The sequence below is a fragment of the Chionomys nivalis genome, chromosome 21 (assembly GCF_950005125.1).
Source record: "Chionomys nivalis chromosome 21, mChiNiv1.1, whole genome shotgun sequence".
NCBI lineage: Eukaryota > Metazoa > Chordata > Mammalia > Rodentia > Cricetidae > Chionomys > Chionomys nivalis.
Window position 1 is genome coordinate 27,769,684 of NC_080106.1, and position 23,202 is coordinate 27,792,885.

The 23,202-nt window shown below is 40.8% G+C and overlaps 1 protein-coding gene and 1 long non-coding RNA gene across 9 annotated transcripts in view; one reads left to right on the forward strand and one right to left on the reverse strand.

The window, feature by feature from the left end:
* Window positions 1-18,920, reverse strand: part of LOC130863470 (uncharacterized) — a 33,252-nt gene extending 14,332 nt beyond the window's left edge. Inside the window, exons 1-2 of the long non-coding RNA XR_009055727.1 lie at window positions 18,772-18,920; window positions 13,732-14,137 (exon numbers count right to left, since the gene is read on the reverse strand). This is a non-coding gene — a long non-coding RNA (uncharacterized LOC130863470). The remainder of the gene's footprint in view (window positions 1-13,731; window positions 14,138-18,771) is intronic.
* Window positions 17,990-23,202, forward strand: part of Cdh8 (cadherin 8) — a 334,430-nt gene continuing 329,217 nt past the window's right edge. For 6 of the 8 annotated variants that reach the window (XM_057753482.1, XM_057753484.1, XM_057753477.1 and 3 more), the window contains exon 1: window positions 19,028-19,482. The gene's annotated coding sequence lies outside the window, so the exon portion shown is untranslated. Of the gene's footprint in view, window positions 18,076-18,636; window positions 18,740-19,027; window positions 19,483-23,202 lie in introns of those variants that run through there. The other 2 variants (XM_057753478.1, XM_057753479.1) reach the window with 2 other exon arrangements.

Sequence of the window (23,202 nt, forward strand, 5' to 3'; positions counted from 1 at the left end):
CTTCCTCGTGGCTTTTAATAATCAGTTTTGAAATTGAAGTATTTTTGCAGACATACTGGAAGATGCTCTTCTCACTTGGCTGATCATTTAATCTGCCCTGAAGCTGTCTGTCTGTCTGCAGGACAAGGTTCTCATACGGCTTGAATGCAAGGGAACATGAAGAACAAGGCAGGTATCTTAGCACAAGTTAACTTACATAATGGCTCTGTCAATCTATCCTCCCCTCCAATTCCATTCTATTGTTGTGTACCAAACTGGATAAGTCTCTGTCTGGGTCTGCTTCATCCCCACTCATCAATCAGTTATCTTAGATATGTCAACTTGTTGTAATATGAGCGGCGGGGCTGCGTCCCCGGAACCCAGCCGCCCGCATGGCTAGCTTATGCCCCGAAATAATTACACGGAAACTGTATTTTTTTAAACACTGTCTGGCCCATTAGTTTTGGCCTTTTATTGGCTAGCTTTTACATATTGATCTAACCCATTTTTAATATTTTGTGTAGTACCACGAGCTGGCTTACCAGGGAGAATGGAGGAATTACTTTCATTTAATAAAGAAACTGCCTTGGCCCATTTATAGGCCAGCCCTTAGGTGGGTGGAGTAAACAGAACAGAAGGCTGGGAGAAAGAAGCCAAGTCAGGAGTTGCCATGATTCTCCCACTCCAGACAGACGCAGGTTAAGGTTCTCCCTGGTAAGCCAGCTCGTGGTACTACACAGAATATTAAAAATGGGTTAGATCAATATGTAAGAGCTAGCCAATAAGAGGCTGGAACTAATGGGCCAGACAGTGTTTAAAAGAATACAGTTTCCGTGTAATTATTTCAGGGCATAAGGTAGCCATGCGGGCGGCTGGGTGCCGGGGACGCAGCCCCGCTGCTCTTATTACAACATCAGCTTGTTTGAATTCCGAGGAAGTACTGCACATAATTGCCTGCAATAGGAATTTGAAGAACAATTCTACCACCAGTGGGAAAGACAGATGATCTTGGGCACATAGGTCACTGTGAATGCAACAATTTGGAAGCCAGATCAACAAGCAAATAAAGACCTCTCTGTAGCAGACCTATATGCTATGTGGTCAGAGGAGTTAATTCCCCTAGAGGTGTGGCAATCAAGATGATTTCACAAGGACATGAACTGGTTGGATTCCTAAAGCTGAACAAGAAGTAGGTCATTTCAGGATGAGGAAAGCGTATAAGCTTATTTGACAAAAGGAACTTAATCTAATTGTATAATTCTGGGCGATTCTAGTGACTGTCTTAAGTGCTTCCTCAAGATTAATCTTAAAAATACGTCAGACCATAATCAATTAGACTTGTCTGCCATGGTTACAACACTGCAGATGAATCTGTGTTAATTGCTACATTCAAATAATTCAAAGAACCTAATGAACCCAATGCACCCAGTTCAAAGAAAATGCAAAGGAATTTTCACACAGTTGGTGTGGCAAATTGGTTAGCAATGTGAATTTGGGGGCAAATTTAAAAAGATGTTAGATGTCATACTAAGAAAAATAAACAACGGGAAATATTCATCAATATATTTGTTACTTAGTATACAATATGGGAGTCTACATGGAAAATTTTGTCTGGCTTAAGTTGATACGTATTTCATTTGCACATTTAGACACTGCTAGTCTTTACTCTCAAAATGTTAACAATCGTCCAAGATAATGTATTTGTCCCTACTATATATTGCCTGGTACACAGTCTATACTGACTTAACAAAATATATGCCACTCACATTACTAGACACAAGAGTAGGGATGACAGGACAGGTACCAGATATGTGGAAGGTAAGACCTTGTGGTGAAAGATCAGTGGTCTGTGGAGAAACGAGAGCAAAGAGGAGTTACCGGAGCAGAGGATGCTATAGAAGTAGGTTTTGAAGGCCAAACAAGATGATCATTGGAAAAACCTGCAAGGGGCAATGAAGAAGGTAGGCTCAACCACAGAAGTGAAATATTCAACAGGTGAAGAGAAGAGCAACTGGTAATACCACGTGCCTGTCTATCAATAGCTGTGTTCACATGCCGCTTGGGACTGTACACTTGGCACAGAATTAACTGACACTTCTGACCCCATCACTATGATAGATTAGAATACAAGTTTGAATTATTTGCTGAACACTAAAACAAGCATTATAATATAAGATAAAGACAATAATGATGCAAGAAATTCAAGGTGTGTCTTGAACAACAACACAATACATAAAAGAAAAAAAACAAATCAAATGAAAACTATGCTATCATAATAGTTAACCTGCTCTCAGCCCTCAATTCTCTTTCCTGGGTGTCAAAATATAATACTATGGTTAGTTTGTGTGATGGTGGGCAAGATGTTTAAGCTCCCCCTAACTCATCCTTCTCATTTGTAAAACACGGACCTTAAGAATGCTTATGCCTTAGTGGTTCCTGAGCAGCTGAGCAGTTGGACTGGAGTTAAATCACTAAAACCAGTGTTTTTTCATTTTCTTTATGTCGTTGGTGCTTTGGTTTTGTTGTTGTTTTGTTTTGTTTTTTGTTTTTTAAGTATTGCAATTACTTTGTAAATGGTATTTCTTCCTCCCATTCTCCATATTCTTGCAAATTATAACACTATATTTGAGCACAGCTATCATGGAGCTGAAATACATACACTTATTGTACAATTCTCAGCATGATAAAGGATTCATAAATAAATGTTCAAGTTTTTCAGGCAAGCTCTTCTGGACTTGCCTATTCAACTCTCATGGCACATAGTCTACTACTCTTATTGAGTCCTGCTGTGGATCCTTACTTCAGACACACCCAGCTACTTTTCAGAGGAGCTACGAGGCTCCCAAAGCAAGGCAGTCAGAAAGATATTCATAGACGTGAAGTGATATCTCCAAGGATGCCCTCAGACTCCCAAGTCTTTACATTTTCAGCATCCCTTTTGGCTGCAGCACTTGAGAGCTGTCCTTGTACCAAATGATGTCTTCACATTGTCTGTCTCTGGCACTTGACTGAGATTTTGAGGGCATCTTATCTCATTCATCTTTTAATTATCTGCACCTGGTCCTAAGTAGGAAGAAACATGAGATTTAAAGCACGCTGATGAAACTAGGTAGCCCTGCAGATGCGTTTGTAAATGCACTTGTTTATACATTAATAAGACACTGATTTCTCACGGATTAATCAAACTAAACACCGTCATGGCTAAGGACTCAACATAATGCTTTAGCAGTGTATGTCATTAAGAAATTTCAAAGGTAATGACAAGCCAGACAAGGTTGTCTGCCACAAGAGATTATAACCTCACACATTCAGCATTCACCCACCATTTCTGTTTCTTGTATCACATACAAAATGACAAAGATTGGGCTCAAAATTCTAGAAAAACAAATATAAATAGAAGGATTACATTATTCTTGTCTTTTGCCTTATTCAATAATATAAATAAGTTTAATGTATATCTATATAAGTAGCAGCATTTCCTTATATACAGTTCACATTATTAGAATTATTAGAATTTTAATATGTTCCAATGAGAGAAGTGTGATAAAGGGTCATGGGAGGGAACCATATTTTACTGAGAGGTGGTAGAAATGAAAATGGACAGGGTTATGGGTCTGTATAGGTGTAAACATGATAATGAAAAAATACAAATGAAATAAATTAGTATATCTGTCTTGACTGACTGGGGCAGCATGAACAAATTTACCAGGGCAGGTAGAAAAAGGAGTGGGAAGGGGCCTGCTACAGTTTTTCAAGAAACAAAACAATAAAGAAGCAACAGCTACAGTCATTTTTTTTTAAAGACACTGTACCTACTAAGGGGTAGGGCACAGAACATGTTCCAGATTTTCTGCATACAACTTATACATTCTCCAGATGATTTCCAAACTGTGTAATTATACCCCTGGCCTTGGTGTTGGCTTGTATCTAATTATGAGTGCCTTTACCTAAATGCCCTGCATACATCACTCTAAGACACATAAGAAACAAAATATCAGACCAACCAGGTCTTGTGGAATCCACCTGGTCATCAAAAATGTGAAAAATGTCTTGAGACCTCATCTCAAGACAAAACAACGAAAGGACCAGATGCTTCCTCAGCAAGGTTTAGCATTTCTCTAGGCTCCTCCTCTATATTTCCATGCATCTTCTCTTCCTCTTCTTTCCCTCCTCTCCTCTCTTCATTTTGTTTTTCTGTACAGTGTTTCTTTTCCTTATTCAATAGTCTTGGCAGATAATTCAAACCAAAGGAAAACATAAATGGTCCTTTACCATTAAGCCCTCAGGACTTCGATGATTTATAGTCTCTTTCTTCAGCAATATTTGCTACAAAGCTACTGAAGGTAATATTTAGAGGAACTGGATATTTTCCACAATATCACCTCCTAATCCTCAGAGCATTTCCTTGATAACCATCAGCAGTTCATAAAGACTTTAACACTTTATGAGCAATATGTTGACTTCCCTTTGCAATGGCAAGAAAAACATAAAAATAAACTTTCACTGAAGAGGACCGCAATGTCTCCCCAAATGAAACTGGGTGATAAACCAAATAAAATAGGCAGAAAAAAATGGAAGTTGGTTTTTGTTGTTTTCTCATACTCTGCCCCAAATTTGTACACTGGGAAGATTTACTTCCTTTATTTACTTCAGTCTCCGAAAAGAGGAAGGCATTGGTGTTTCTGCAAGTGTATGTCTAGGATCTTAACTGAAGATCATGGTTATTGTTGATATTTCATAAGAAATCAAAGTAGAGATATCTGAGACATTTGAAACTGCATAAAACTTAAAACCCCCAAATAGTACTTTAAGTGTGTATACTTCCTAAATTAAAAAAGACAATTTACTTGGTGATGGCTCTTTGAAAGGATGTTGATTTAATATAGTGTTTTTCTTCTGCAAGCTGTAGTCATGCATATAGTTGCTTTTCTTTTCGTCTGTGCACCATCTGTGTGATATAATATTTTAATCAACTCCTTTCTTCAAAATGTAAAATAAACATTTGTTTAAAAGGAAACCTTATATCCATACCTATAAATAGGAATGTTATTTTTACTTACCACACTACAAGGTAAATTTGGAAATAAATTGAATGAATGCAAAACATTGTTCTTAGATTCAGACAAGACACTTGGAGTCTGCTTGAGACTCTGATGACAAGTCAGCAGCATTTGGCTTGTTAGAGGCATCAGCACAGGCAGGAATAGAAACATTCTCTCTTGACAAAAGTCAGAAAGATAATTGAAAGTAATTTACCACCTACTCATTTCATGAAGCTATGAGCTGTGTCACATCGGCAATAATAGCACCAAGGACACTACTTGCCTTATTTCAGGTATTAGGCTCTCCTAAGTAGTTTGGGCCAGATACAAACCATAGATAGAAATGACAGTAGTTTCTTAACAGATGGAGGATTGGAGGGAAGCACATTGTTTGCTAGTATCTCACATGCTTGCCTCTAAAAGGCAGGTGATTATACCAGTATCTTTAAATGTTTGCGTAAAATAAGTGGAATGACTTCATGCCAACCACTAGACTAGGATTAGTCGGTTAATTATGGGTAAATGATCATTGACTCTCGGCACACTTACCCTTTCCTTTATCTATACCACAAGCATGAAGAACTCTCCACCCACTTAAGCCTCGATCACTAAACTTTGTGTCCTCCTTCCTCACACAAGAAGCATATCTTCTAGAATTCAACCTTTGCCTGAACTCTGAGTTTTTGTTATTCTTTGGAAATAATCACCAATATGTTTGCAAAGTTATTAAATCTGCCTATCATACTGTGAATATCATTAGCAAATGATAATAGATATAGCAACATAGGTAGGTAGACAAATGGAAGATAGACAGATAGAAGGGTAGATAGATAGGCAGATAGACAGACAGACAACACTCAACCTGACAGACAGACAGATGAGAGATGGGTAGAGTAAACTAAAGTTCTTCAAGAAACTTTAAGACATGCGCCTTAAAGTTCCTGAAGAGTGATAGTATTACTTCATGAGTGTGAAGAAATCAAATGCTGCAGCTGGCAGGTCAAATTATTCTGAACTATCTTACTCCCTTTCATAACTCTTTACTTCCAACTTTTGTATCATAACTTACATCCTTTTTACTGTTAGACAAATATTCTGAAATATATTATGTACTCTATATCTCTATAGCCAGGAGGGTTCTAATATATGAAACTTACAGATGAAGTTTCCCAGTAAGGCAGGAGCATGGGTGGAGAAGAAAGACTGGAAGGCATACTGAAAACAATGTCAAATTGTCATATGAGAAAAGAGAGTTAATGGAACACTCTGGTGAGGCCATCTAAAAGCAGCTCCTGACATGCCAGAATGCCCAGAAGTAACATGTAGCTCACTATAATACAAGATTACACATCCTTAAGTGGAGACTTAAAATGCTAATGCGTATGCTACTGGAAGGTACTGGTAGGATTACATACAATAGGAATGATCCATAAACAAGTGGATAAGCCTTTGCAATGTTAATGAGCGGAGCCACCACTCTAGGGTTACTTGAAAGCTGTGATCCTGTATGCAGTGGGGCTACTAAGCTTCCCTGTCTCTCTCTGGCTACTTTCCTCCTGCATGAAGGGAATTTCCTCTTGAACTCTTTCTGCTTCTGCTGACATTGTGTGTCTCTGCAACATTCTTTGTTTGGGGGCATAAGAGTCTTTTACTCCTACGAGTAAGCACAGAATCCCAATATCAGGCAATATCACCTGCTCCAATGTAATCTACCATCCTGCTGTCTTCACAAAGGTAGCAGAATCCATATTCCCACACCAGGCCAGAGTCATTCACGTTTGCTCAGAATATGTGATCTCTTCATCTCTTGGATATGAAAACTGTTTTAGATCTAACGAAGATAGATAGATGATAAATAGACAAATGATAAGTAGCTGATACCTAGAAAGATATAGATGATAGTAGATGGATAGATTAAATAAATATTTGATAGATCTGTAGATAGTAGATAGATAAATAGAGAAAAATCTAGTGACAAAATGATAAAAGACAAACTAATTACCTCAAAATATATCTAAGTAGAAAGACTTTGAAAGTAATGAGATTCTTCTCCAAAATGAGACTTTGAAATTAAGTCATTTGTGTATAAGATTATGGGGAAGAGAAGTTCCCTTCTAAAGACAAAAAAAAAAAAAAATGGCTGTAAAGTCCCATCAGACTCCACTAAAAGGCTTCTTGAACATCAAATATCGTTTGCAAAACACTTCATCGATTTAAGTGTACATCAATCAGAAAGGCACGGATTCCATCTCCCCTAGTATACACATGGATTTTCACATACAGATGCATAATGCTTTTCCTGTCCTCCACCACATGAGAAAGTGCTTTAGGTACTCAAGGCTGACTCACGAGTGTGCAGCTTTGCCCTTGATCCTTGAAAGCAGAAGGAGGCACTTTGCCAGCAAACATCTTTGCTTCTTTATCTCAATATGAAAGAAAGGGATGTGTTCCTTAGAATTCCTTACAGAAAAAAAAATAATTAATAAGCGATGTGACCTTGGCAGTCTTGATTTCTCTAGGCAGGAGATGAATACTTTAGAAGACACTAAGGTGTTAAAATATTAGGACTTGGTTAGACAATTTCTACTCCGACCAGGTGTCTTTGGTTTCCTCACCTAAAAAATGGGGGTACAGACCTATCTATCTTGCAGCTCGCTGTGAGGAAATATAAGATAATAAATCAATAAAAATTTATCGAGCATTTCTTCTGTGCTCCTGGGGATTCAGAGACAAATGGACAAAATACTTTTTCGGCTCTTAAAGGAAAAATCTCAGCTCTCAATAGTGGGAATCTATTTTAAAGCTCTGTCTTTGGGGACCCAGTGGCATGTGTGAGGATATAATAGTAATGGCGACAGTATAGTTGACCTGGGGGTTCACTTGCTTCCTGAAAGGGATCTTGCTTTATAAACACTCAGATAATAAATTATGAGCTGCTAAAAAACAGAGGTATTATCAGGAATGCTCACTATCATTGTAATTATGATTGCTATGAGTAATACTTATTATAATCATGTAAATCACCATTGGGGATCTGACCTGTCTCCATATGTTCAGACTTAATTGTGTCAGTGAGACATAGCTTTATATCATTTTGATTATTCAGCCTTTATTTCTGCTTTCTTAACTGTTCTATTTCCATCCAAAGAGATAGGGTTTCCTGGATTTGTTTTGTTTTACCTTGCCTTTCCCTCCCTCTCACTCTTCCAGTGAAATCTGTTATCTCCTTGAGCTCCCCACACCGATCTGTTGGGCCATCTGATTTTCTAAGCCCAAATCTGGGTCTCTTTCTAGTTAGCTGCTGAAAATAATGCCATAGTTACTCTGCAGCCATATTTACTTGTTCATCATCTTAGATCATACGATCGCTAAATACGGACTATAGATGAGGATTTAAGCTAAGTTTAGGAATCACAGATATGAATAATAGACTCCTTGTTGCCCAAGAAAGAAATGGCTCTCACCTCAAAGGGAGAAAATGAGCCAAAAATGAGTGAGTGTGTTTCACTGAGGCAGCAGTTTCATGTGTCTTTTATAGTAACAGAACAAAGAAAGTCATAAAATAACAGTTTTCGAATAGGTTGGTATGTATATTAAGCAGGTAAATTAAATTAAAGCAGGAAAACTCTGTTCTTAGAGTTGGATGCTGTCTTACAGCATTCTTAGCCCTTTGGTTGATGAACACTAGGAGTCTATTCATAAAGTCTAAAAGATTATCTAATATGAATATGTACAGAAGGTCAAAGAGTGGATATTAAGAGGTCTTAATGTGTTTCAAGATAACATAACTCTGGACTTGCAGCGCTCAAAACTCTTAATATCATTGAAGTTAGACACAACCGCCCTCCAGCCGTTTTTATTCATACTGTTTTCAAGGAGTTCATAATCAATCTAGTAATGATAGCAGACAAAGAAGTATAAATAACAGGACAGCATATGAAGCCTCATATTAGGCAGTAAATTGTGACAGGAGCATGTAAGTGGGTAAGTGAATACAGACTGAGAACACATGACTGTTGTGTAGCTAGTATCCGTGACTTAAAACATCTCTGCCCCCAGAGTGGGGAGGGAGGCTCATAAGACTGAAAGACTAAAGCAAGGTTATAAAAGCAGTATATCATTGCTGAGAAGGCAGAGACTGCACAGCTGAGTTGCCTGTAAGTGGTATGCAAAGTCTCAGAAATGCAACTTTCATGAGTTGACCAACATGCTAGATTTTTCACTAATGCAGATAAGTAAGCACTATCCATGCTTTCGTACTAACTCCAATACACTCATTGGCTTTCTGAGCTAGACTGCAATGGAGTCATTTGATGGAATAAACAGCCCCACTGGTCAGCCTTACAGACCAGGCAGTGGTGAGACACTCCTTTATTTCCAGTAGCCACACTGGTTGCCATAGAAACTGGGTGGTAGTGATGCACACCTTTTACCCCAGCCCTAGAGAGGAATATAAGACAGGAGGAGACAGCTCACAAACACCGTTCATGCTGAGATTTTTGGAGGCAGCATCTCCATTTCAGACTGAGGTAGAGGTAAGAGCCAGTGGCTGGCTGGGTTGCTTTTCTGATGTTCAGGTTGAACCCCAATATCTGTCTCTGGGTTTTCATTAATACTGCTACATTTGGAGCCCCACGTTGGGTGAATAGCTCTTCAGCCCAGATAGCTCAGTAGGTAGAACATGAGACTCTTAATCTCAGGGTTGAAAATGCAAATGAAATACCATTCCATAAGGATCGTGCGTTTGTACAATCTCTGAGCACGTCTTTGTTTACATGTCAATGTTACATAACATCATTATATTTGTGATTGTGTTAGTGAACTTTTTGACAAGGTGAGAAAATACTTGAAAGGTTGTAGGGAGAAGAGATTGATTTTTGACTCTCAGTTTTAGAAATTGCAGCTGAAAGTTTATGATGTTGTCTTCGGGCCAGTGATGAGGCAGTACAATACTGAGGAGGTTATACTTCCCCTAGTGGCTGGAAAGTGGAAATGAAGGCCAAGGTTCTAATATAGACTACAAGAACTTGCTGTGTTCCTCCATCAAAGCCACATCCTAAAGATGCTAATCCCCTCAATGGTGCTACTGGCATCCAGTCTTCCAGGACATAGCCTATATGCAGCACATTTTGGTCCAAACCACATGAGACATACATTTAGAGATACAGCATGGCTATTATTATTCAAGAGGGAAAATGTCATCTCTTTATGTTCATCTCTTTATGTTCAATCAGCCAATATCCAATAATCTCATAGTGTAAAACCCAATCTAAGGTCAACTCCAAAGAGTGACTTTGATGAAGGTTTTGGGAACAAGACCCTCCGTATCAATCAGCAAAATAATAATATATAATTAAATAAATAATTAAGGTAAAAGAAAATAGAAGTACTTTTTTTTTTTTTTTTTTTTTTTTTTTTTTGTAAATTGAAGCCTCAGTCAATGTCTGGGAAAAGCCATACCATCCTCCTCAGTCTTGACTCATGAATTTCTATCCAAATATCTTTCCTTACGGCCTTTCTACCTACAAGGCTATTCAGAGTTTGTTCTGGAGAGCCTGTGGCTCCCAGGGAATTAGATAAATAAAGCATGCCCACCAGAGGTCAGCTGGTATGAAGCTGACCCAAGATGGGCAAGGCTCTTTACCTCTTAAGTACTGACCTGGTCAAGAGCACGTTGTCTAACATTCTGTACTCTGCATGAATATGAATGGCCAATCTTTTTCCTTGTCTCTAAGCTCTGGTGCCGTCCTGACTTCCAGCTTACACTCGAGGCCATTTCATTGGACGGTGGTAGAATTCTTCTCTAAAATCTTCTTTTATCTCATGCATGCCTTAGAATCACATTATTTTTTTTCTTCAGGTCATTAAATAAGAAATATTAAAATGTGTTTATCAGATTTCAAGACTGAAATAATTTTTCTAACTTTAGTTGATTTTAGTTTTATATTAATTTAGATAGGAGAAGGACAGATAGAATAAAAATCCCTGCCTCTTTTCTTTCTTATTTTTCCCCCTTTTTGGTGGTGGTGGAACTTGGGATTGAACCCAGGACCTCATACACCTCAGGAGGTAAATACTAAACCACTAAGCCACTTGTACATCCTGAGAAAGACTATTTTTTTCTCCAAGAAACACGGTTGCTTGAACAACGTATAAACTATTTAGAAAATGACAATTTAGACAAAGATGAAAGAAGGGTGGTTTGCCTGGAGCTCAGAATGTGCTGCAGAACAGTAGGAGGTACATCACTTAAAGGGTGATGGAGAGCTGGCAGAATGTCTTGTCTGGCCAGGAGACAAAAAAAAAAAATCATACAATTAGAACAGAATACACTGTACGAATGTAGAAAATGATCTATACTCTGGCTGCTTGTTCTTCTCGGATAGTGGGGATAATAACAGGATCACATAAGCAAAGATGACTGCATGCATTCTCAACCAGATAGCACTCTTTCACCATCCTGTGAGTGAAACACACAGGCAAATCAGGCCCAGAGAATGTAGAAAACCAGATAATTCGCAAGTCAAAATCAAGGAGATAATCTTGCTATTCCCAGAGTTGAAACAATACTTACAGGCCTCAGATACCTTACTTTTTCCTGCAAGCTTCAGTCCTTTGCTGTGACCTCTAACTAAGTCAGTTGAATGACTATAAATTGAAGACCTGCTTCAGGAGGCTGTTGCCTCTAAATGCCTGTTGTGCGAAGCCTGTTTAATAACAGACCGTCACATCTCATGTGACTGTTTCAAAGATAACATATTAAAGTCAGCGTGTTTAGATTTATATAAAGGGCTATACAAATGTAAATCATAGTAATAAGACTGTGACAATCTTTGATAACAAAACTGAGCAATTAAACAATGATGTGAGATTCCCCTCTGTATGTCATGAATATGTTTTATTGCCATTGACTAATAAAGAACTTGCTTTGGCCTGGGGCAGGGCAGAACAGAGTTAGGTGAAAAAACTGAACTGGAAACTGGGAGAAAAAAGGCTGAGTTAGAGAGACGCCATGTAGCCACTGCCGGAGGAGTCAGACTCCAGAACCTTGCCTGTAAACCATGAGTCTCCTGGTAATACATAGAATAATAGAAATAGGTTAATTTAATATGTAAGAGGTATCTTGAAAGAAGCTTAAGCTATTGGCCACACAGTATTATAACTAACATAGTTTTGTGTGATTATTTTGGGTATGGGTGGCCAGGAATGAACAAGCAATCCCCACCAACAAAACAAGACTTTGAATACTTTTTCATTCTGTTGTTCCCAAACAATATCCACAACAGTATTTACTATGCTGTATCAGCATCACATTGTCTAATTGTTTTTAAGAGATACGAACTATCTTTGGAAAGTTTTGGGTTGGCTTAGTACCCATGGATCTTGGGGTTTATGTTAAAAACCCCTTCCTGGTAAGTATTGTGATAGTGTTTGCAAACATAAATGTTAGCTGCTGTTTCATTTCAACTCATGAGTCCTTTGTTCAGTCAGGTAAAGCTTGAATTAAAGTAGGTTGTAAGGGGTTTAAAGTTAAAGAATGCATATTCAATTTTCAGGAGAGGGTAGATTTGGTTACCTGTATTGCGCGCGCGCACACACACACACACTCACACAAAGTGGATCATTATATTCTCTGATTAGTATAATTTTAATATTGAGAAGTAGTATTAGAAGTAGCAGCATGTGTGTGAGTGTGTATAAATATGTGGATGTGAGGACAGGTGCCCTTAGACACGAATGGGTGGATCTGCCACAGCTGGAGTTATAGGCTTAAGTGGGTGTTTGGATCCAAACTCAGGTCCTCTGTTAGAACAATGCACATTAAACCATCTTTTCATCCCCACTGTCAGACATTTTTAATATAAATTGCACTCTTATTAACAGTCTAATCAGGGGAGAAATCACTTAAATATTCAGACCCTTAGCTTTGTAGCACATTGAAGGATGGAAGGAAGGATCATGGCTACTCTCCACAGAGCTTCAATAATTAAAGATATGTTGCACGTAAACAATCTAATGGAGTATATTATGCAGTTGCTTAACTCACTCTGTGTTTGCACTTTTCAATACTGCAGTCAGGGGGTACTGATCAAACACAAAGCTGCAGAAGAATATCAGTAAAGGAAACTTTGAATAACAGGTATCTGGAATCCAGTTGTTTGAATAATGCCTTGGCATTTCTTCTCTGCTCAGAGTAACTCTTTAATGGAGCATTTGTGTGAATAAAATTACTTTTTGTTATTAGTTTACATGAAACATGGGGAGAGATGCCCAGTGTATGTTTTGTAAGATTCCTTTCTCACACAATTGAAGGAACAACTATATTTTCTTCCTGAGTATTTTTACAGCCCTTATCATTCCAAATCTCTAAAGCAAATTCACTATTTTCAGTAGAAATTGTTTTAATACTATGTTTATGGAAACACAGAATCTTGATCACGTTTCTCTAAGGACTACTAAAGAGCATTTGAAACCCTGTTAGTAGATGAAAAGTGAGTCCAGCTGTATATCAAATTGGGTCTGAGGAACTGAAATTGTTTTTATAAGCTTCAATTAAGCCTCATACCCCCCCCCCCCAGGTAAGAAAGAAATATCATGCACTTTTATGGAGACGCAAACTCAAAGCCCACGGAGAGGTTAATCAATTTGCATCAAAGGTCGGATGTAGAAGTGGGAACAAAACAGAATTTCTTTCTGGGGAGCAACTTACCTTCTTCGATTTGCCTGATTACCACAGTGTGTGAAACTTTGCGAAGGAGCACAAGGAACGCTCCAAGGAAAGCCCTGAGAAAGGATTACTGTTCGCTTCCCATTGTAGTAAATGAGTGATTTATTTCCCACGCAAAAGCGGCAACACCTTTTTGTTGTTGTTGATGTTTTGCCAAGAACTTGTGTGGAAATAACCCTGGCAAGGAGAGAAAGAAGAAGAGTGGAGCGGTTTCTTTTCCCCTCCTTCTTTTTCTGCCTCCTTCTACATAGCAACCTGCGCAGACACTGCTCGCTAGAGGGCACTTGAAGTAGAAGAAAAAAAGCTTCGCTATCCATCTAACAGGACTGTGCCTGTGTAAGCAGAAGAGAAACGGACAAGCGGTAGCCAGTTTCCCACACGGCAGCACCTGTAATAAATGAGCAAAAACACCCTTAAACAGCAGTAGGCAGCTTTCACTGACGCAGGAATCCCACATCCAGTCTTTTAAAATGGCATTTCCTTTCAACTTTTCAGTATCTCTCAAATACAGGTACATGTGCTTTTCTTTCTAATAAATGGCTTGATAAACAACTAATCAGAACCAGAAACCCCATCTGATACATAAAAGGACAAATTCCCTGCTCATCCACATAACTGTGATCATATTTAAAGCCATCATGATATGTTAAAGGTAAGCACGTGCATTTAAATAATTTTAATTATCTAAAAGAGAACTGGATCAATTAAATCTAAATATATTTTATTGTTCAATTGACAAGTAATTTATGAGAGGAGTGTTTCTTCTATTTTGCTTAAAAATTATATGACATATTTCTTCATTTTTAATTTTAGCCTCTTAGCTCCCAAGGTAAGCAAGAAGGATCCGGGACCATAATTTAGTTATTATTCCCACATAGAATAATAAAGGAAAAAAGAAAGAAAGATTAAAACCTAAATTCTCAGTGTTTAGTCCACAAGACTGGGCTGGTTTATGTGATAGCTTTGTCCAGTCCCTTTAAATCTATTTACCTTCTCCTCCCTCCCTCTCTCACTTGGGTTCAGAAGCTGAATTGGGGCTTATCTCCTTTCTAGCACCTGGGAAGATGGGAGATAATGCCATTCTGAAGACCTTCTCCAAAATGCTCTCCGCACAGATGTGTTTTTTCAGAAAGTGTTTATACCTCCATTTACAGAAAATATAATGACAAGCTTGAGATTAGCAATTATAGTCAATATTCAGAGATACAGCCCTAACTGCAGGGACAGCTAAAACCAATATTAGAGAATGTTCAACATCCATAGTTCTGAACTGCAACCTTAAAGAGGATTTTTACCTCACAAATTGGTAGCCATCTCTAAAACAAAGTTAGTTATTAAAAATCCCATATTTAATACATCTGAAGTAATCACAGGGTGATTTGCGGTACTTACAATTTTTCTATTTATTTCTATTACTTCTAATAATATTTTGTTGTAACCAAAATTCTTAGTACAAAAAAGGATATAACACTCACTCACTTTTTTTCCTTTCTCTCTCTCTCATTTTTACATTTATCATATGAAAAAGAAATTGCCTAAGGCAGTGGCTCTCAGTCTTAGGAAGCAATGGGATTCCCTGGAGCATTGGTTAAAACCCAGATTTCTGAACAGAACTAGATTCCGGGCCTCACATTTCCATTTCTGAAAATTTTCAGAACAGGCTGGGGCAGAAAGCCTTCCAAGGACGCCAGGTAGAGCAGGTCTGTCTTGAGGAAATACCCATAATTGCTCAGTTATTTAGTTTATTTAATTTGGGCACCATCAAATCTCTTAATGACTTTACTCAGCACTTGGTTTAAAACAATCTCCTATAAGTTTTTATAGCTACCTTGTTTAACTAAATGTTTATTAACTTTTCTCAAGAGCTCTCTTGTTCTTAAGACTTCTTCAATATTGCAATGAAAAATTAATATTGATGGGTGGACAGATGGCTCAGTGACCAACAGCACTTACTGCCCTTTTAGGGGATCATAGCTCTGTTTTCACTACCAATGAGGTAGCTCAGAGCCACCTATGACAGTTCCAGGAGGTCTGTTGCCCTCTCCTGGTGTCTGCAGGCATCTTCACACAGAGATAGTTCCACATAAAATCAAATAACTATAAATCAACAAATCTTAAAAGAAGTTTAATATTCTTTCCTTGATTCTTGACACCCCCCCCCACTTCTGTCTCCGTTAGGGATTGAATCCTACATAGAGGTGTATGCACAGTGGTCAATCAATCTCCACTGTGATGTAAGACAGTTTCCAAAGTGGCCTACTTTTGTGCCTAAGGTCATAGTCACTACATACTCTTTACTCTGCCAGGCCCACAGCTGGGCACAGTTCCAGAAGACTCCATGAATCACACAGTTTTTTTGGGCTGCTTCAGAGTACAAATGATAACAATTGCTATTGTGAATGATAACATTATAGGTAGATGTCCCAGTGTAAAATCCCTTCATTCAAAGAATCTGCATTCCACAATTTTAAACCTGGTACATGCAGGGCAAAATCCCATGTGGTTATCAGCTCATCTCAGACTAAAATTAAAAAAAAAAAAACAGAAAAATCTTAGTCATTACACTATAGTAAATGTACATTTTTATTATTTTAGCTAAGTTTAATTGTTAAATTCTTCCTGAAAAGGGAAAAGGGAGAAGGTTGCATCTTATTCCAGCCAATAACAGCCAATAACCTTGCCATTCCCTGCTCCAAAGGGAGAAATTGGAGTTATAGCTGTCACACTTTTCTATGTCCCTGTTTCTTATAAGCATATTTGTTGGTGGCTTTAATAAAACCTCTAAGTAACTGGCCAGTTTTTTTTATTGTTTCCATTAGTAAAAATTATAACAAAGATTCAGTTCGGAGTGAACAAAAGAATTACCTCATGAAGCCTGTGTCCACCTCATCCACCCTTCATCCCAATGACCTCATCTGCACATCTGGATGCCTCTGGAACTAGGTAGAGTCACCCTGCCTCACCCTGCTTTTTGTTCCCCTGACAAGTTTCTCTTTCTGCCCCTCCTCTCTGGGATTGTGCTCTTGTGATAATAGAGCTTTCCTCCCTATTCCTCCCCAGTGAAGTTCCACCGCACAATCATTTCTGTCTCCATTGGAAAATGGCTGGTGGAGCCCCACCCTCTCCTGAAGGAAGTCTATGACTCCAGAGAGGATGCTGAAAAGAAAACACTTTCTTGAGGGCTACAGTCTCATCACTGAGACTTTGCACTGTATCCTATTAAGTGTGGGTGGAATTGTTAAAGAGACAAATGCCTTGCCTTTCCGCATCCCTGATCATTTTAGAAATTTCCTGATAGGGCCTTTAACATTATCTTAATCCCTTTTCACACTTCTTAATCACCCAGGCCTCCCTTAAGACACTGTCAGGAAATTCCTTGAAGAGTTTCAAGTGGCGATTAGAGACTTGGTGAGGGTCACCTTAAACTCCAGGGGACCAAGAGTCAGTGGAGATAACATACTGTGATATTGTAAGAGTAAATAGGATGCAGTCAGTGGATACAAATTTACAACCAAACTCAGGTGACACTGGCTTCTGAGTCCCTTCAGTTTGTCAGCTCAGTTTTCTTTTTTAAGAAAATGAGATCAGAGGATAGCCTCTCTCTAGCAATCTTTTCTTTTGAGATGACTTTGTTTCTTGTGACAATCCCCAGCCTTCAGGAACATCTGACCTTTCCTTTACTTCTAAGAGATGTAAGAAAGTACCCCAAGGAAAGGTTCAGACCATTTGTTCAAAGTGAAAATGAATGTCTGAAAATTAAGCACAACCTAAGATGTGATCTATTTCTTTGTCCACTTGGGACTGTCTGGTCTAACAGCAGTTATAATTTGATTGAGGTTTGACTGCTCTTCTTTTCCAAGACAGAATTAGCCAATTCCAGAATACCTCATGAACAGACATAGCCTTAAAGGGAACACACAGCTACTTAGCGCCTGCTTGAGGGAAAAACACCCCTTGGTTCCCCGGCCCAAATAATTCAACCAATTTCCTTCCTAGGATAATTAGAGTATGAAGCAGAGAGATATCAAACAGACAGTCAATATCCTCAATATTTTACGGTGGGAGGTTAGATGCAGCATCAGAAAAGTCAAATTTGCATAAGTATTATAAGCATATTGTGTCGATTTTCCCATTCTGTTCACTGCGTCTCATTAATTCGAGTCAGACAGTACAGGCTCTACACCCTGAGCGTCTGCTCCTCTGTACCCCTTCTGCTGCAGCTCTGTCCCCAGATGGTCAAAATCCATCCACAGGGCTCACATCTAGTCTAGTGAGTCAGAAATGGAATCAACCCTGGTCTTCTAGGGAGGAGAGTTTTGAAGAAAGGTAAGGGGCATTTAATTTGTCTTGCGTTTCACTGTGATTAATGACGATCAGAGATCAGAGCTGCTGAATATTATTCCCACGTGTTAGCTTTGGGGATCACAAGGAAACAGAACCGGGTCTGCATATTCGCGGACCCCCTTGTTGTACCTGGGTGCCCATTTCTTAACATCTGAGTGCTGAGAGGACTTTATCAGGGGGCTGGAGAAGCCAAGAATAGGGTCTCAGCAGAGAGGAGCTACAAGGGCAGTGCTCCCCACTCCTCCACTCCGGGCAGGGAGGGAGTTCAGCGCACATTGATAAGGCTTGCCAGACCCTCCCCTTCTGGCCACAGCAAGTTCTGCCCATTTTCTTCCCACTCACTTAACTGCCAGTCCCTCTTGACTGACTCTACTATCCCTCATCCCACCCTCTCCAAAAAGGGGAGAAACACTAGGGCATCAGGAATGCGCTCCACTCCAGGATCATGACCCACCACCAAAAAAACGAGGAGCACATGAGTTGTATCAGGCAGTGATCTTGCAAATGGGCAATTCCTTATGCAAGACGTCTCCAGAATGAGGGAAAAGGTGAATGGCCCAGGAGCTGCCGCATCCTCTCCCCTCCACAGAAACCAGCTTTGGGAGTCTGAGACGCTTTTCGAGATAACGCTAGCCTCAGGGCTCAGGTGAGACCTAGAGAGAGAAAGCTGGCGGGTACCTCCTGTGCATCCTTTTTTCATCTGCCAGCAGTCTTTATCCAACAGCTTGGCCGCTCGGCGGGCTGCGCACACAGCGTGGAAGGGCTCATCTTCACCCGGTGACTCCCGTGGCGGAGGCGCGCGGGGCGTGCTCGCGAGCGACCAGCGAAAAGTTGTGCGCACTCTTGGTAGGAGGAAAGGGAGTGGAGACCAAGCGCGGGAGAGCGCAGGGACAAGGCAGGGAGGGGGCGGGGTGGGGGACTGCTTACATGAATTTCCAAGTGGTAGACCTGCCTCGGAGCTCTGCCCAATGAGATCCGTCAGGGGAGGCACCCGGCTCACTTTTCCACATCACTTCACAGTTACATTTGGCAGGCAGGCGGACTCGCATGCCGGAGCGCTCGGCCCAGAATTAGTGGATGGCTTTCGAATCTCCCTGCCTCTTAGAAGCTCCGCCGCCGCCGCTTTGGGCATAGACCAGAGCGTCAACACACCAGCTGTACTTTCGGGCTGCGGACACCCCAGAGCTCAGCGCGCCCGCTTCGCGTCTCCGCACTAGGCTCCGCAGTTCCGAGCGGCATGAGCGCGATTCGGAAGCGACTACCCGGAGCTCGGGGATCCGTGGACACTTGCCGCCCTCGGGAGCAGACCCTCAGCTCTTCCAGCCATTTATGAAGCCCGAGGCTTGAGTTTTTGTTTTTTGTTTTTCCGCAGCCCGGAGCCCGACCTGAGTAAGTACTATACCCTAGCCACTTACGCCTCCGGGCGGGGAAGAGCAGGAGGGATGGTTTCCTTTAGGAATTCCCACGCTCCCCCGGACATCTTACGCACCTGGTGGATGAGGGATTCTAGCACTGGTACCCTCCGAGCCGCGTCTCCTTTCGCGGCATCGGTAGCTGATGGAGATGCCTTCTGTCTAAGGGGTTTTAGAAACTGCTTTCAGAGCAGATATGGAGGAGTCTGGCGCCCCAGGCTACCCCGCTCCAGTTTCCCTGCCACCTTCTCATTCTCGCGGTCGCCTGGCGATTTTGCCTTGGAGACGCAGGCAGGCGCTGCTGCAGCCGGTGCGCCTTCACTGCAGGGTCGGTGCGGTGAAAGGGAAATACTAGCCGCCTCCACAGAGGAGGCTGCAAGCCTGAAGGGAAAGCAGGCTGAGGGGACAGAGAAACTGACTCCTGGCTTTCTGCATGCCCCACCTCTTAGCCATGGGAGGGCAACCCCATCGGTTGGGCCATGGGCTACTGTTTGCTTGCGAAAGCCCCAGCGCCAGGATTTTCCACAAGTGTCTGTTTCAGCCTGGGGGGCGCGGTGCCAGCTGCAAACTTGCGGAGCTCCAGGGCCACCTAGCCACTAGGCAGTCACCAAGACGCTGCTCTGCAACAGTGGAAGAACCCCAGGCTGTCTGTTCAGTGCCTGTGAGCCTGCACCATAGGCCCCCAAAGCACCGGATGACTTCTCCCTCTCCCAGAGCCCTGGTACAGAAAGATATAATGTGATCTTTATGCTCAACACTGGCCAACCCGGGGGTCCAGCCGCGCCCCTTCCCAACAAGAGGCGAATGGGGACTCCTGGCTACTTTCTGCCAGCATGGTAACATGTTCATAACGGACCTCCCCGGGTTTCCCAAGGCTCTAACCAAGCCTGGTAAACCATGTAAACGTTCGGCCACCAATGCTGATACCAACAGGTATCCAGCAATTCCTCCTTCTTTTTTCCTCCCCAAGACTAAAGTCTCCCCTCGTCCAATCTTGTAAAAATCTCAAAGTTTTGAGCTGGTGGTCCCTTGCCCCAAGGCATACAGCCTGAGACACATCAATGACTAGCCTGTTAGCCTCTGAACAGAGATGGCAGCTGTTAGCTTGGATTGCTAAACGGTAAGAAATCAAACAACATTAATTGTTTATTGTTGCAAACGCACAACATTAGTCCGTAATGGAAAATCAGACTGGCAGCTGCTCACTTCAGCTCCAATTAAAGGGCAGAGCTTATAACCAAGCAACCAGAAGGGAGAAGGAGCCCTTTCAACTTTGCCCTGGTTTCTGAGGGTTGCAGGCAGTTTCCTCCTTAGGGGGCACGATCCCAACAATTCCTTTGCTCACCAAAGCCGCTAACCAGATCAGTAGCTATTTTCTGTTAACACTCTTCTCAGGGTTTGTGGGAATGAGCGGATGTCTCAGATACTATGCAAGAACGGTGGCCTCTCGCATCAGGGATTATCGCCAAGCAGATAGAGAAACTGGGGTTGGCTGGGACCGTTTTGACATTCCCCTCCTCTTTATAACAGTCTGACAGCCATCTGGATGCTTAAAAGCTCGATCTAAGCTGTCACCTCTGCCTTCATTATATGAGCATTTCAACTGGAAAACTATATGTGAGAAAGAGATATTTATGTAAGATTTGAAAGTGGGATTTTCCATCCATTCAGTCTCGCTGCTGTACTTCACTGCATGCAAAATGAACCCTGCCGTTCCTGCTAAACACCACTGAAATTTCTCCCTGGCTACTGCCTTTCATCAGTCTGTGTCTGGTTTTGCAGAGATTTGTCTGTAATGTGTTTGTGAATGTGTATGTGTGGGTATGTGTGTTGGGGTGGGGATGTTTCTTCTTCTGGAGAGACTCGTATCTTTGAAGGTTGCTTTGTGAGGGTTACGTTTTCCCATCATCAAAGACAGCTCTTCATAATAGCGATGTGCACATAGGTTTACCACTTTCCCTCTATGGTTGAAATTCTAGGACTAGTCCTCTTATTAAGCAATGAAAGGGACAGCAGTTTTCTCTAAGTCAGCTTTAGGAGATTGAAAACTCCTTGTCACATCGTCAATTTTTGGCTGCAAGGGTTGCATGAAATTTTAAATCATCACATATATACATATATCTTTCTTTTCTTTCTCTGGCCTTGGAAGAGGGTGAGGAGTTGAGGAAAATCCCCCCTGAAAATAGAGGATGCTTTCTGCCACCTCCAGGATGGCTTCATTCAGGACTGCTCCATACTTCTCATTTTGCCCTGAAGACGGTGGCATGAAGTGAAGTCAAGTGCTCACCAGCACAAATGGGTGGAGGCACTTGCTAAGGATTTCAGAGACCTGTGCTATATTTCTGTGCATCAAACTTTTAAAATGCCCCGATATTTAAAAAACCCTTATTCTTATTGCTATTAAAAAACTTATTAATTTTGTTTTATCATGTGTGATCTCTGGAAGCCCTCCAGCTCCCCAATAGGTATATCTTTGCACTCCAAACTGGTAGCACTTCTTGAATGAACTTCTTATGTTCACGGAGCATCTTTTTAGGTCTTGATGCAGTTTGAATCTGGATAAAGGGCAGACCATTTTAGAGTAGCCCTCACTGTACCTGCTGCGTGCATATCAACTGTGTGAAAGGAAAGATGTCTGTACCATGACCTCAAGTGCTTTATAGCACAGCAATTTAAGTATCGTCCCTCTGCAGCATCTTCATGTAACATTGAACATCACATACATGAACCATGCCAGAGCATGTAACATCAACCATGTCAAAACTCCAAGAAGAAGAAAGCACTGTTAGACTGTTCAGCAAGATAAGAGACCCCTTGAGAAAGTATTTGTAAAGTCTAGTCTATTAATGTGCTCATCTCATAATAGTTCTAGGAAAATAGGTAGATGTTTAAGGTCTGTTGCTCCTTGTTAGCCTGCCGGATCAGACGGTTGGAAGAAATCAAATAAACTCCAAAGAAGAAGAAGGCAATAGTTCTGTTCAAGAAGCTGTGACTTCGGACTCTAGTTTCCAAGTTTCTTTCATTGTCAAAGAAGGAGAATGAGTGCACATTTGTCAGAAGGTCGAGTCCATACTTCAGTAACTGCTCAGAAGACTTTGTTAAAAGAAGTAAATTAATCCTCCCCCTCAACAAAGTATTCTTCTGCTCAAAAATGAGTTTATCATGGCTTTTTCAACATCCCAGTTTCAGAACCATTTCTATGCAAAGCTATGAGCAGTATGAAAGTGGCCTTCAGTTTTTAATTCTTACCAGTCTGCTGGCCTATCAGTGAGGTTTTGTGCTTGACGAGTGAACAGACAAGCACAATCACAGCAACCTTCTGATTTTAGGCACCGTTTAAAATACCTAGATTCAAAATACTGAGCCAGAGGTGCTGCTAGTTTTTCCATTATTTTATTTTTGTTGCAAAGTTATTCAGAGAAGTAAAGAAAGTGATTAGAGTTTTCTTTTTGCATTTCTTGTTCAGTACTGTTGAGATTCATGGGTGAAATAGGACCACCTTTGCTCATTATTTCAAGGAACATCTTGTTATTTCAGAGTATTATATGTCTACTGCAGGCTGATGTCAGTCACAAACTAAGGTACATATGTACAGTCCTCTCCCGCATTATCCACAAGCATACAACTCCATATACAACTCACAGCCAGATAACTTAAATAAAAAACATTCCCAGACCATTAACTGAGGTAACGGTTT